Source organism: Mesoplodon bidens (assembly GCF_964165515.1).
Source record: "Mesoplodon bidens genome assembly, chromosome: 3".
Lineage (NCBI taxonomy): Eukaryota > Metazoa > Chordata > Mammalia > Artiodactyla > Ziphiidae > Mesoplodon > Mesoplodon bidens.
In genome coordinates, this window is record NC_138178.1 from 142,180,307 (window position 1) to 142,194,573 (window position 14,267).

Sequence of the window (14,267 nt, forward strand, 5' to 3'; positions counted from 1 at the left end):
ACCTTCAGCTCAATCATATCTTCAAGTGTTCTTCTCTCTGTTTGCCATCCTTAGTGTGTCGACTTCATTCTAAGTTTAGTTCCTCTTGTGGTTGTTAGATTGCTGCCAGTGGCAATCTGGGTTATAGGCTGACCTGTTCATACCTGGTAGGAAAGAGAGAATCTTCTCCCCAAAGCAGGGGCCCCAAATCCTTCCCTTCAGTTGATGGGACCAGTTTACCCCAGGACTACAATGGTTTTCAGGTGTAATAATTAGGGCAGTCTAGGACCTAGCATAACTTAGATTCTAGGTCACACAGCAATAAAAACAAAAAACCCGCCAAATCTCAGTAGCTTAAGCAACAAAGGTGTAGTTTTTACTCAAACTATATATCCATTCTGACTTGATAAGGGTGGGAGGTGGGCTGTTTCACATTCTTCTTTCTTGGGGACCTAGGTTGACAAAGGCTGTATCATCTTCAACAATACTGGTCTTTTTTTTTTTTTTTTGCGGTATGCAGGCTTCTCACTGTTGTGGCCTCTCCCGTTGCGGAGCACAGGCTCCGGAAGTGCAGGCTCAGCGGCCATGGCTCACGAGCCCAGCCGCTCCGCGGCATGTGGGATCTTCCCAGGCGGGGGCATGAACCCGTGTCCCCTGCATTGGCAGGCGGACTCTCAACCACTGCGCCACCAGGGAAGCCAATACTGGTCTTGAGACTGGGGAAGAGTAACACTAGATGGACTTATACTTGCAATTAGGTGTTTTATCTGGAAGTGACACATATCACTTTTATCCACAACCCACTATAGACTAGTGACTATAACTAGTCACATGGTCCACCGAACTACAAGTGTTGGGGTGGGTGGCAGGGATGTAAACTCTGTATGTGCCTGGAAAGACAGGGTAAGCCTTACGAGTCTCTACCATACAAGGGAATTCATTTACTGATTGACTCAGACTAATTGAGTCGCCCTTCTGTAGCCGGAGGTTGGATGGTTACCTAAAAAATAAACAAAGAAAAATAAAAACAAGGAACTCTATTAATAAGGAAGGAACAGGAGTAGATGTTGAATAAGCAATCAACAGTGTGAACTATCTGATACTTTATCCTAATGGAGAAGACAGTAATTTCAGCCATGCAGGCAAGTCACAAGGAGGGATAGTTTGGCCAGTTTCATCAGTCTTTACATCAGTCACTTTATTTAACCTTCTGATTGGAAAGACTGGCTTTGGCTCTTTAACGGGTGGGTGTAGTTAGAGTTTCTATTTAAGGAGTTGGCTCAAAAGTGACTTAAAATATTTATTGGATTTGAAAGTATGGACGGTTTTTCCATATTTCATTTTTGTAGTTGCTGCCAATGATGTGTCAAACTAGCTAGATTTATTGTTTTTTTGTTTCTTTGTTTTTTTTTTGCGGTACGCGGGCCTCTCACTGTTGTGGCCTCTCCCGTTGTGGAGCACAGGCTCCAGATGCGCAGGCTCAGCGGCCATGGCTCACGGGCCCAGCCGCTCCGCGGCATGTGGGATCCTCCCAGACCGGGGCACGAACCCATGTCCCCCGCATCGGCAGGTGGACTCTCAACCACTGAGCCACCAGGGAAGCCCAGATTTATTGTTTTAGAACCGGCAAACAACTAAAGTTTATCTAGTCCAACCCTTTTATTTTGAAGATGAGAAAACTAAGGTCCAAATTGGTAAAATGATTATCTCAAGGTCACACCTTCTTGCATGTAGTAATAACAGTGCTGTCCTTTGGATGACTTGCTGCAAAAAGGAATCCTCTAAGTAAAACGTAGCTAGAGCAACAATTAGAAAACAAGAGCAATTAAAATTTATTAAGAATGTTTCTAGGGCGGGCTTCCCTGGTGGTGAGTGGTTAAGAATCCACCTGCCAATGCAGGGGACACGGGTTCGAACTCTGCTCCGGGAAGATCCCACATGCCGCGGAGCAACGAAGCCCGTGCGCCACGACTACTGAGCCTGTGCTCTAGAGCCCGCGAGCCACAACTACTGAGCCCACGTGCCACAACTACTGAAGCCCGTGCGCCTAGAGCCCGTGCTCCCAACAAGAGAAGCCACCACAATGAGAAGCCCGCTCACCGCAACAAAGAGTAGCCCCTGCTCGCCACAACCAGAGAAAAGCCCGCGTGCAGCAACGATGACCCAATGCAGCCAAAAATAAAATAAATAAAATTTAAAAAAAAAGAATGTTTCTAGGGCTGATATTCAGTTGGTCCACAATGACAGAGTTGGAGAATTTTCTAAACTATTTGGTGAGTAGCTGCTGCTGAACCTCCTGAGAGCCTCTTCAACCTTTCTCTCTGATCCCCCCAACCATTGTAATAAAGGGCCCACCTCAAAGGGTTGATTTGAGAATTAAATAACGGAGGTAAAGAGCTTATTATGGGGCCTGGCACTCAGCAATATTACACCTCATCTATTATTTTTATTATAGTCATTAATGAAATGGTAGTCAATTTCAAACTAGTTCCTACATGAATGTTCAAAATTTTGGAAATGTGATAGTATTCAAGTTCATTAACTTTGATCTAGCTAATCTCTCAATAAAATGGCCACTCATGTACTCACTAACTTTCATTTTGATCTTTTCCATTGTCTAATGGTTGATTCCTCCTCACCCCATCCGCAAGACTCCACAGCTCTAGTTGATGACTAAGAATTTCACGCAGCCTTATGAAAAAGAATATAATGTACGGACAAGGTTCTATTAGTTCTCAGTACAACATGTCATGAAGAATGTTCTGTACAATGGTTTGTTGAGCAGAACTTGCCTGTAAGTTATCAGATAAGCAGAGGTAGGCGTAAAACCTAGTTGGTGAGGGAGACATGGAGGAAGTGGTGGAGCAATTCTACTTGCTCAGGCAAATATAAGAAACTAGGAATGATGAGAGGCAGAGGCAGGCAGCTGGGGTAAGAAGAGCTAGGGGGCCTAGAAGCAGAGGGGGAGGCTGGAGCTTATGGAGAAAACAGCTTTTGACAGAGATGTCTTCTGGTGGCCAGAGATGTTTAGAATCTTTTGGGGATATTTTCTCTGTCAGAAATTTAACCTAGCAAGAAGAAGGTAGAGTTTCAGTAATTACCTCTCTTGTGAGAGTAAAAGAAATGTGTTTTTTTGTTTTTTTTTGCGGTACGCGGGCCTCTCACTGATGTGGCCTCTCCCGTTGAGGAGCACAGGCTCCGGACGCACAGGCTCAGCGGCCATGGCTCATGGGCCCAGCCGCTCCGCGGCATGTGGGATCTTCCCGGACCGGGGCACGAACCCGTGTCCCCTGCATCGGCAGGCGGACTCTCAACCACTGCACCACCAGGGAAGCCCCAAGAAATGTGTTTTTTAAAGGCTGGAATTGTTGGGAATTTTCTGGAAATTCATTATTGGCCTGGACCTCAATGTGTAAAGATTGGTTCTCACAAATCAGTTGTTTAACTGATACTTCCAGTTCTGAGGTGGCATCTAAATGCTGGGCATGTCCTGGAAAAGGCTTTGATAACAGTGCTCTGTCAGAGGCTGTGACGCACACTGACTCAACAGAACATAATCCGAATTGCTGAAGAACTAGTTTTTGAGCATATTTTAGAGACACCAAAGTTACTTGGTGTTTCAATATATATTATGCCACCCTATTAAAGTGCACTAAATCCTAGATGAACATTCCTTGGACAGAATTTTTTGTTTTTATTTTTTTTAGCAGAAGGAGGTAGAGAATATAAATGTTTTAATGCCTAGGTTTTTGGAACGGAAAAATGAAGCCCAGATTAAAAAACCCAGATGTTTTGAGGCAAATGTGAATTAAAGCTTTGAAGTTGGAGATCTTAAAATATTATACAAGGTAAGCTTTAAAGTTAAACATGCTTGCTAAAATATTTTTTTAAAGTGCTGTTTAAATTAAAAAGTAAATATCCACCTCATCTCTGACTTCTAAAAATTACCTAGAGTTTGACTGATAAGACTTTGGCCTTAATCTATCTTACTATGGCATAAGCCTAAAATTTCTGATAATTTCCAACAACTAAAGTATGTGGCTCTTATAGCAGAATTTTGCTTAATTTATAAGCTTATAGCAGAAACCTCTTCAGTGGAGGATAGCAACCATGGATTAGATAAATGATGGTTGAATGATGGTGTCTAAACTCTGAGCTAGAGTATCATTCTGGCTCTGCCAGTATATTTTTGTGTGACCTTAGATAAGTCACTCTACTTTTCTCTCAAATTTCTCTTCTTACAGGGAGATAACAATAATAAAAAATGACTGTAAACTACCACTTCGCTGACAGCTTTTTGTTTAAAGGTCTGAGGATAAATACCAGTCATAAGGTCCAGCAAACCTCTTTCAGAGGAAACTGAACTTCTTGAGGACAGGGAACTTTTTTCTTCTTTGACTCAGCAGCATCTTATTTGTATTTCTGTAATACAGTTTCTGGCCTATAAAAAGATGTCAATAAATGTAAATTTATTAGTGTTTTTAGGCAGATTGCAATCTTGGCAGACCACTGCCTCTTAAGTCTCTTTTCTGTGATCCTTTCATACTCGGCATGTAAAAGGCCGCCGCTCTTTGCTCTGGGATAAGTACCTAAGGCATTTACTTAAAAACACCCAAGTCTAGAGAAATAATTTTTTTGTCTTTAGGGCACCATTTCCTTTCCCGAGGTGTTGCACCCCAGGCTTGGGATTTGGGTCCGCAGGCTACAGGGAAGAGTTCGGTACGGGAAGCTCATCCTCCCACCCTCTGATTGGCCGGCTCGCACTCCACTCACGCGGCTCGCGTCTCTGATTGGCCTCCATGGCACCCCACTCGGCCCGCGACTACTTTGTGTGCCTGGGCTGCGCGCTCAGGTCCTCCGGCTCAGCTCGCGGTCTGGGCTTGACTGGTCTAGCTCTTCGGCCCACTGCTCTGCATCGCGGGCGCCAGGAATTTCCCGAGTCCGAGCGGGTAGGAAGCATCCTAGGGAAAAGCCCCCTCCCCCCCGCCCCATGTTCTCCTTCCCGTACTGAATAAACTTCCGCTTCGGAGGGGCTGTTGCAGCCGTGGGTCGGGGGAGAGGCCAGGCACCGAACTCGGGCCCTCGTGGCGGGGGGGTGGGTCTTTCTGTCGGGGCGAATGTGGAAGACCAGCTCTCACAAGATAAAACAGGGCTTCGCTAGTCGCATGTGGCTTCAGTGCCATTCTGTGATCGTGCTGCAAGCTGCAGCGGAGCGGCCAGACCTGGGCTGCAGGGGCTGAGCAGCAGCGATCACTCCTGAAAAGTAGCAAGGAGCCTGCTCCAGATCTCCAATACCAGTGCTCCTTAGGGCCGCGGGCTGAACTGGCACGGGCCAGTCTGTTTCCCGGAGGTAGAGAATACGGCATTCCCCGGAGGTGGCGCTCCCTGGAGTGGAGAGCCCGGCTCCACTCGCGCCCCCTTTAGCCTCCGGCCTTCAGGCGGTAGAGGGCGGCCTACGCTCGTGTCGGAGCCGGCGCCCGCGCGCACAGCTGCTGCCCTGCTGGAAGTCTCCGGGTCCCGCTGTAGCCCGCAACTCAGCCGGGCGGTGGATGCTGCGACTACGTTATCAACGGGCGCGGCGAGAAGGGGGCAGGGAGAAGCCCTGGCACATGCCGGGGTCCCCGTAGGTGGCAGCGGCCAGCGCATGCGCGCCCTCTCCTAGAAGCCTAGAACGCTGAGGGGCGCGCGCCCCCATTCGCGCGCGCACGCTTGCGCTAGTCGAGGTTTCCCCGCCTGCGCTCGTTGTCAGAGCCGCTCCGGCGCTTGCGCGTGTTATCTCCGGCCGACCGGAGTAGCCGGTTTCCCTCCGCTCCAGGACCCCGCCCGCCGCCGCCCCCTCCCAGCCCCCGGCCGACCCGTCCCCTTCCTCTCCTTGCGGAATGGGGCCGGCGTTGCTCGGGGTCGCGCTCCCGGGGCCCGGCTCGCGCTCGGTCTCGCGCTGTCAGCGACTGCTTGGCTCGCGCCGCCTCGCGCTCTCCCTCAGTCAGTGGCGCCTAAGGCTCCGTTAAGCAGCTGCGGCGGCGGCGGTTCCTGTTTCCGTTTCTTCCTCTCCCTTCAGTAGGGAATAGCATCCTCCACCCAGCCACCCCTCCCACTACCCCAACGCGGGGCAGCTGCGGCTGAGGGCTGTAGCGGCGGCGGCGGCGACTGGGGAACTGCGGAGACCGCCTCTGCTCCCGCCTCGGGTAAGGGGGCGTTTGGGAGCCGGGCCCCGCACGTCTCGGGGTCTGGGGCTGGGCAAGCGCTGGATCTCAGGAGGCTCCGGGGAGGTGCCTGACGGCCGTCGCTGCTCTTTTTCCCCAGGCAACCCCCGGGCCTGTTGCTGCCACTGCTGCTGCTTATCCAGCGGCTCCGGGGAAAGTGGGGAGGGAGCCCCCGGGACCCTCTGGTGGGTGCCTTTGCGCTGCCCGGGGGGCGCGGGCAGGGGGCTAGGGGCGCCTGCCGACCCCGGCCGGGGCTTGGAGCGGCGCGGCGGCTGCCCCCAGCGTCGCGCATCCTTGGTTAGGGAAGGGGCCGAAGCCGAGGAGGGGAGAAGGGATGGGGGCGGGGGTGGGAGGTGTCCCTCTTCTCTCCTCTACACCTACCTACCCTTTCGCCAGCAACTCTCTCCATGTTGTCACAGACAGTGGGGAAGAGCATGCCTGTGCGTTAGGGGCTTTCGTGAGAGGTTCTCCGGCTGGAAATCGGGGAGTGGACCCGTGCAAAGATCCGCTCCCGGCGAGGGGCCAGTGCCAGGGCAGTGCACGGTGCCGCTGCACCCTGGTTTGATGTGGAAATGATGAGTTTGCGGTTTTAGAGTATCTAAAACTTATTTGGGAAGGTTAAATTAGTCCCTATTTATTAGTTAAAGGTTTGTCCTGCAAGAGTGAGTGGGCTGTCGTTTGCAGCACCTGTTTTTCTCTCACAGTGGGGTTTGCAATCCTCAGCCCCACAGAACGTCGGAGACGCAGTGTATTTCTTAAGTTAAATGGCAGTGTCATGGTTAAAATTTATCCCTGGTGAGCTTTAGCGTTTTGCTGTATATTACTATTGATTGAGGCCTTGGATAGAGGCAGGGAGAGGTGTTGTTTCTTCTTCCCATGTTTGAATTAATTTACAGTTGACTTAAGCCAACTAAAGAAAGTGGACCTGGGAAAGCCAGAACCTCCTAAAGAAACCACAAACTTCAAGGGAACGCAGACCAAATTTCGACAAAAGTTTTCAATCAGTTTACAATTAAACTCATCACAAGTAACTGATTGAACTTTGGCTTGGCTCTCTTTAGAAACTGCAGGCAAGGTTTAATTATAGTTTCTTTTCCCCTTGTTATTCTTGGGGTTAAGTGCATATTTATTTTCTTGATTAAATTTTGTCTTTATGCATACTTCTTTTAAAGGGTGCATCATATAGGAAACATTTTAGGAGAGAAATTTGCAGCACTATAGAGTTATACTGAAGTATAAGCTGTATTCTCTCTTCTTCAGAATAACTTAAAATTAACCTAAAATCCTATGCCGTATAATAAGGCTGCATACATTGCTAGCCTTGTGAAATATATCATAAAATGTATATAGAAAGTCTTAATTACTTGATTTATAACTACTACAATAGTAGGGATAGGGTGGGAATTCAAACATTTGAAATTGTGATTTTACAGCTTAATATGTAAAAATGCAGGGAGTTAGAAATGAATAGGATTTAAGGAACATAGAAGGATGGTTTGGAGGCATGAATTTTCCTTTTCCTGCTTTATAAACTGAGAATTCTTGAATTGCTGAACAGCTGGAATGAAAGTTGCATAGATTGCAGAAACATGCAAGATGTGTCTTTGATCAAGTAGTGAGTTAACATGAAGAGTATGTTGTGGTTTATTAGGCTAGTGATTCAAAATAATGTCCATAAAATGTAGCATTATATAGATTGTATTTTAGGATGTTCTTAAATTGTAATAGTCACTTGAAGTTGTTTTCCTACAAGTCAGTTTTATTTGAGACATATGGAATTGAAAAAACAGTACCTCTGATTACATTCTGCAGTGTTTGGTTACAAATTTTAACTAGTTATTTTAAGGAATTGGAGTGTCTATAAAAGTGGTGAATTTTGAAATTGCTAGTGGCTTGGAAAAACTTGTGTTTCTTACTTGTTTGTTTTTTTAAGTGCAGTTATATCAGTAGGTTGGTCTGGAGGGGGAGCTAGTGCCAAAGCAAAGCATGGCTTAATATATGTTTGAACTTTTAAAACACCCCAAACTGGATTTTTATGACCAGAAGAAACATAAACTTAATTTTTAGTTAAAAGAATAAGGGAATTTTTATATAGATGTATATCTGTAGATCGCTATTTGTGGAGCATATATATATATATATATATATAGTATATTAAAAATTAGTTAAAAATTTGTTTCATGATCTGAAATAATGGGAAGTAAATGCGTAACATTTATTGAATTTCTCATTTAAGATCTCTGAAAATATGTCCCTAAACTTAAGGGTGTATGATAGTAGTTTCCTAACCTTCTTGTGCATTGCATCAGAAAGGAAGGAGTATATGTTGACCCTTTGTGCATGTTGCATCTTCTTAAATTTTTTCTTTATAATATCTACAGTCCTAAAATTTCAAAAGAGCTTCAAGTAGAGTCTTATCAGAGCAAAGACATCAAGTGTGTAGTAAGCTAGGTATTTATCAAAAGTAGAGATACTTTTAATAAAGAAATGGGTCCCTCCGACATCTGGAGAGCAGGATCCCAAGGTCACTTCTTAACCTCTCTCTGCTGCAGTATAATGCAGTGAGTCCAGATGATCTGTGAAGTTGAACTTGTGCCTTTGAATATGAAGCAGTTATTTTTGATCTATGGCACTTTATTTAGGTCTCTGAACCGTAATCAGTTAGGTTTTGATTTTACTTCTCACAGTTCACATATTCTTCAAATTCAAGGGTAGAATTGATAGTGTGTATTTTAAAATCAATAGAATAGTTTTCTGAGGGTAGTGGTTTGGTTGGTTGTTCTCCATTGCTCTTCATTGTGTAAATAGAATTTCAGTGCTGCTAAAATAAAAAATAGATTCTTTGAAAAAAATTAAAATATCTAAGATACAGAATAGTGAGGTGTTTACTATATTTAAGGGGTTAATGCTGTAAATTAACCAGTTTTATAAGACATTCTAGAATATTTTTATATCTTTTTTCATTTCTTTAATGATTATTTTTGATTTACTGTAAAGTACATTTAGTAAATCTCTTGGTTTAATTAAATGGTGAACGCACCCATTTCATATTATAGCACATTTATAAAAGCAAAAGAAAGTGTTTTCATTTCATAATTGTAAGAGTACATATAAAAATAAACATGTAAATAAGTTTCCTTACTTAAAAATAAAACAAAACTAAGATTCTAAACAACTCTGAAACCAGAAGTATTGCTTTTATAGTAATTTTCTACTCTGCTTCAGTACTGGTCCTATTGGTACTTCTCAGATGAAACATCAGCTTCCAGTCTTCTGCAGTCAACAGTGGTATAGTAGGTGTAGGATTTAGAGGACTGCTACAGGATTTCCCTTGATTCTCCTCTTGATGATTCTCTGGCTTATATTTCTGTACCAAATAGTATATGGTTTTGCAGTTTGAATTGTTATTAAATTGTAGTTTGTTATAATGAGAAAAACATTTAAAAGTAAGAGATGTTTACAACTGATTTTTTTTAAAAAAACCTTTTAAAATTCCAAACAGAAGAATGTTATATGGGGATGTGTATGCATTTAAGATATATATATATATATATATATATGTATGTATATATATGTGTGTGTATATATATATATATATATATATAAATATATATAAATATATAAATATATATATATATATATATATATATATATAAACAGATTAGTCTCAAGTCTCAACCTTCCTTTCTGTCTACATTCTACTCTCCTGCCTACATCTCCCCTTCTCCAGCCACCCTCCATCATCCCACAGTTTTCTCCTTGGAATAATTAGGAATAAAACCAATAAAATCAGTCATACCATTCACTTGGCATAGCTTTTTCTTCCTTGATTAAATGACTTTATATCAATCTGTACAATATTCTAAACATATAGCTTAGACTATACAATACTGTAGATTTTCCTTTCAATGGAAGAAGAGCACATAAGGGCCCAAGGGGTTTATGCCATGTATTTCAACGTAAGAGTTACTCATACTCTTTACAGAAGGTAGAGCTATAGGGTTAATTTCATTTACTTAAAAAAAAAATAGACTTTATTTGCTAAACCCAATACCACACTCATTTACTACTTTTTAAAATTATCTTTTGTGATAGTTTTTGTGTGAGAAAATGACATGGGAAGGGGAAATTTGTTTTGAATTTTAAGTTTTTAAAACTTAATTTTTAAAAAAATTGACAAATTATATCAACATAAGGCTAGTACAGATGTAGTTCAAACTTGCCTTTACTGTCGTTCTCTTTTGCACTGGTCTGTAGTATAACCTCTTCATGAAAGCACTGGAATAAAACTTTGAAGATCACTACTGAACTGCTCCCTATATTTGTCATGTCTTAGAACTTGGGTTTTTTCTTAATTAAACTGATTCAGGGATAAACTGAGTAAACGTGACTTAACATTTACGTTAAGAAGATCAGACTTAGCATTTCTACTTGTCACAGTCTCTGTGACTGGTTAGTGTAAATAAAGTTCACATTACAAAATAAATAGTGTTGATACTAATCTTAGATTTAGATGTAAATGGGAAATTACCCTCATGTTTATTTTACAATCTGAGTTATGAGAAGCATTACATGATATGAACTTTAAATGCTGTAACTTTCTGATTATAAATGAACACAAGTAAAGTGAAAATGGGAGATTGTTCTATTTGACTTACCTCAAATATACAACTAAAATGAACCTGTTTTGTGTCTGTAAATATTCATTTAAGACTGTTAATGAACCATGAATGAGTTTTAAATTTATACTAATTTATGGCTGGTTATTTACATTATATCCCTTAGATGAGATAAATGCCATTTAATATGCCATTAATACCTAGAGCCAGAGTAAATTTGCCTGTAGTAAAAAATGGTATTTACAAACCATCAAACTGTAAAAGCATACCAATGTTATTAAATTACTTAACATTCCATAATCTAGTTTCTAAAATCACTTGTATAATTTTTAAAATATAATTTGTTGTAATATCTTGATAAAGTAGTAAAGGTGGAAAAATATAGTTTGTAGCTTTGGGACAGTCAGTGAAGGGAGGGGGGTTGAGAGAGGGGGTGTACTGGTTGATGAGCCTGCCTTATTTGGAGTTGAGAGAGATTTCTTCTTCAGTTTTTTCCTCTCCGTCCACTTCCTTCTTCTCCCTGTTTGTTGTCTTTCCTCTCCCAACAGTGGTGGAAAATGTGGGAGTTTACCATCTTTGTAGGGTTTTTGTTTCCTTAGAGTTCATAGAACATTTCCTAGTACAACATTAGCTTTTATGTTACAATAAGTTTATTATAATGATTTCATTTTCTTTTGCAGCAGTAAGCAAGAGACTTGAAATTCAGTTGATGTGGGGTTCAATATTATTTATTAAAAATGATTTTGTAACTCCATATAAAAAGCGGTATGGGAGATGTTGGTTCATTGTTAAGGGTCCTGTATCAGTCACATTATTGTTCTACTTACTGTTTCGTATATGGTAATCCCTTCTTCCAGTTTCTTGGAATGCAGTCTCATGCCTCCTCTGTTATTTCTGTCTTCATCTATGGAGTCTTCATCTATGGAGTTTCTGAATACAGGGAATTGTTTTTAGAATATCTCTTCACCTTCTTCGTGTCCCTCATTGCAATAATATAATGTAAAAAAAAAAACACAAACAGCCCCAAACAATAAAAACCTGTGTCCATTGAAGAGAATCAGCTCTGAAACTAAAATGGACAGCAGTGTTCTCCATTCATGGCAGTAGTTTTAGCAGATTTAAGCCATTTATTGTGGAAAGTTCACAAGGAGAAAGTGTATGTTTGATAATTAGGGCCCTAATCATTAGAGCTCTGACTGATTCGATTTCTTTAACACATGGAATTGTACTTATACCTGAAAGAGATGTATTCAGTAGAGATTGTTATTTTTTGTGTGTCTTGAGTTTTGTGAATAACTACTTAATTCAGTCAGTTACCAAATGGCAAAAGATTGTAATTTTGAGAAAATCTGTTCTTTAAAATTAGAGCTTAAGCCAGGCTAAATATTTTGTTTCCTTTTTATAAGTTTCAGATTTTTCTTTATTATTTATTTATTTATTGTATATATGTGTGTGTATATATATATATATACACACACATATATTTTTATTGGAGTAAAATTGCTTTACAATGTTGTGCTAGTTTCTGTTGTACAGTGAAGTGAATCAGCTATTTGTATACCTATATCCCCTCCCTCTTGGACCTCCTTCCCATCCCCCGCATCCCACCCATCTAGGTCATCACACAGCACTGAGCTGAGCTCCCTGTGCTATACAAGCAGGTTCCCACTAGCTATCTGTTTTACACATGGTAGTGTATTTATGTCAAACCTAATTTCCCAGTTCGTCCCACCCTCCCCTTGCCCACCCTGTGTCCACTTGTCCGTTCTCTACGTCTCTATTCCTGCCCTACAAATAGGTTCATCTGTACCATTTTTCTAGATTCCATGTATATGTGTTAATATACGATATTTGTTTTTCTCTTTCTGGCTTAGTTCACTTTGTATGACAGACTCTAAGTCCATACATATCTCTAAAATGACCCAATTTCGTTTCTTTTTATGGCTGAGTAATATTTCATTGTATATATATATGTACCACATCTTCTTTATCCATTCATCTGTCATTGGACATTTAGGCTATCTCCATGTCCCGGCTATTGTAAATAGTGCTGCAGTGAACACTGGGGTGCATGTGTCCTTTTGAATTATGGTTTTCTTAGGGTATATACCAAGTAGTGGGATTGCTGGGTCATATGGTTATTCTATTTTTAGTTTTTTAAGGAACCTCCATACTGTTCTCCATAGTGGCTGTATCAATTTACAGTCCCACCAACAATGCAAAAGGGTTCTCTTTTCTCCACACCCTCTCCAGCATTTATTGTTGTAGATTTTTTGATGATGGCCATTCTGACTGGTGTGAGGTGATACCTCATTGTAGTTTTGATTTACATTTCTCTAATAATTAGTGAAGTTGAGCATCTTTTCATATGCATCTTGGCCATCTGTATGTCTTCTTTGGAGAAATGTCTATTTAGGTCTTCCGCCCATTTTTAAATTGGGTTTTTTGTTTTTTTGATATTGAGCTGCATGAGCTGTTTGTATATTTTGGAGACTAGTCCTTTGTCCGTTGCTTCGTTTGCAAACATTTTCTCCCATTCTGAGGGTTGTCTTTTTTGTCTTGTTTATGATTTCTTTTGCTGTGCAAAAGCTTTTAAGTTTCATGAGGTCCCATTTGTTTATTTTTGTTTTTACTTCCATTACTCTAGGAGGTGGGTCAAAAAAGATCTTGCAGTGGTTTATGTCAAAGAGTGTTTTTCCTCTAAGAGATTATTATAGTGTCTGGTCTTACATTTAGGTCTTTAATCCATTTTGAGTTTATTTTTATGTATGGTGTTAGGGAGTGTTCTATTTTCATTCTTTTACATGTAGCTGTCTAGTTTTCCCAGCACCACTTATTGAAGGGGCTGTCTTTTCTCCACTGTATGTTTTGCCTCCTTTGTCATAAATAAGGTGACCATATGTGCGTGGATTTACCTCTGGGCTTTCTATCCTGTACCACTGATCTATATTTCTGTTTTTGTGCCAGCACCATACTGTGTTGATTACTGTAGCTTTGTAGTAGAGTTTGAAGTCGGGGACCCTGATTCCTCCAGCTCCATTTTTCTTTCTCAAGAATGCTTTGGCTATTCAGCGTCTTTTGTGTTTCCATACAAATTGTAAAATTTTTTGTTCTAAATCTGTACAAACTGCCATTGGTAATTTGATGGGGATTGCATTGAACCTGTAGATTGCTTTGGGTAGTATAGTCTTTTTCACAATACTGATTCTTCCAGTCCAAGAACATGGTATATTTCTCCATCTGTTAATGTCATCTTTGATTTCTTTCATCAGTGTTTTATAGTTTTCTGAGTACAAGTCTTTTACCTCCTTAAGTAGATTTATTCCTAGGTATTTTATTCTTTTGTTGTGATGGTAAATGGGATTGTTTCCTTAATTTCTCCTTCTGATTTTTCATTGTTAGTGTGTAGGAATGCCAGAGATTTCTGTGCATTAATTTTGTATCCTGCAACTTACCAAATTAATTG

The 14,267-nt window shown here is 41.4% G+C and overlaps 1 protein-coding gene across 10 annotated transcripts in view; it reads left to right on the forward strand.

The window, feature by feature from the left end:
* The first annotated feature begins 4,733 nt into the window (after positions 1–4,733).
* Positions 4,734–14,267, forward strand: part of FUT8 (fucosyltransferase 8) — a 352,458-nt gene continuing 342,924 nt past the window's right edge. For 6 of the 10 annotated variants that reach the window (XM_081229286.1, XM_081229295.1, XM_081229291.1 and 3 more), the window contains exon 1: positions 5,646–6,164. The gene's annotated coding sequence lies outside the window, so the exon portion shown is untranslated. Of the gene's footprint in view, positions 4,929–5,645; positions 6,165–14,267 lie in introns of those variants that run through there. The other 4 variants (XM_081229288.1, XM_081229292.1, XM_081229290.1 and 1 more) reach the window with 1 other exon arrangement.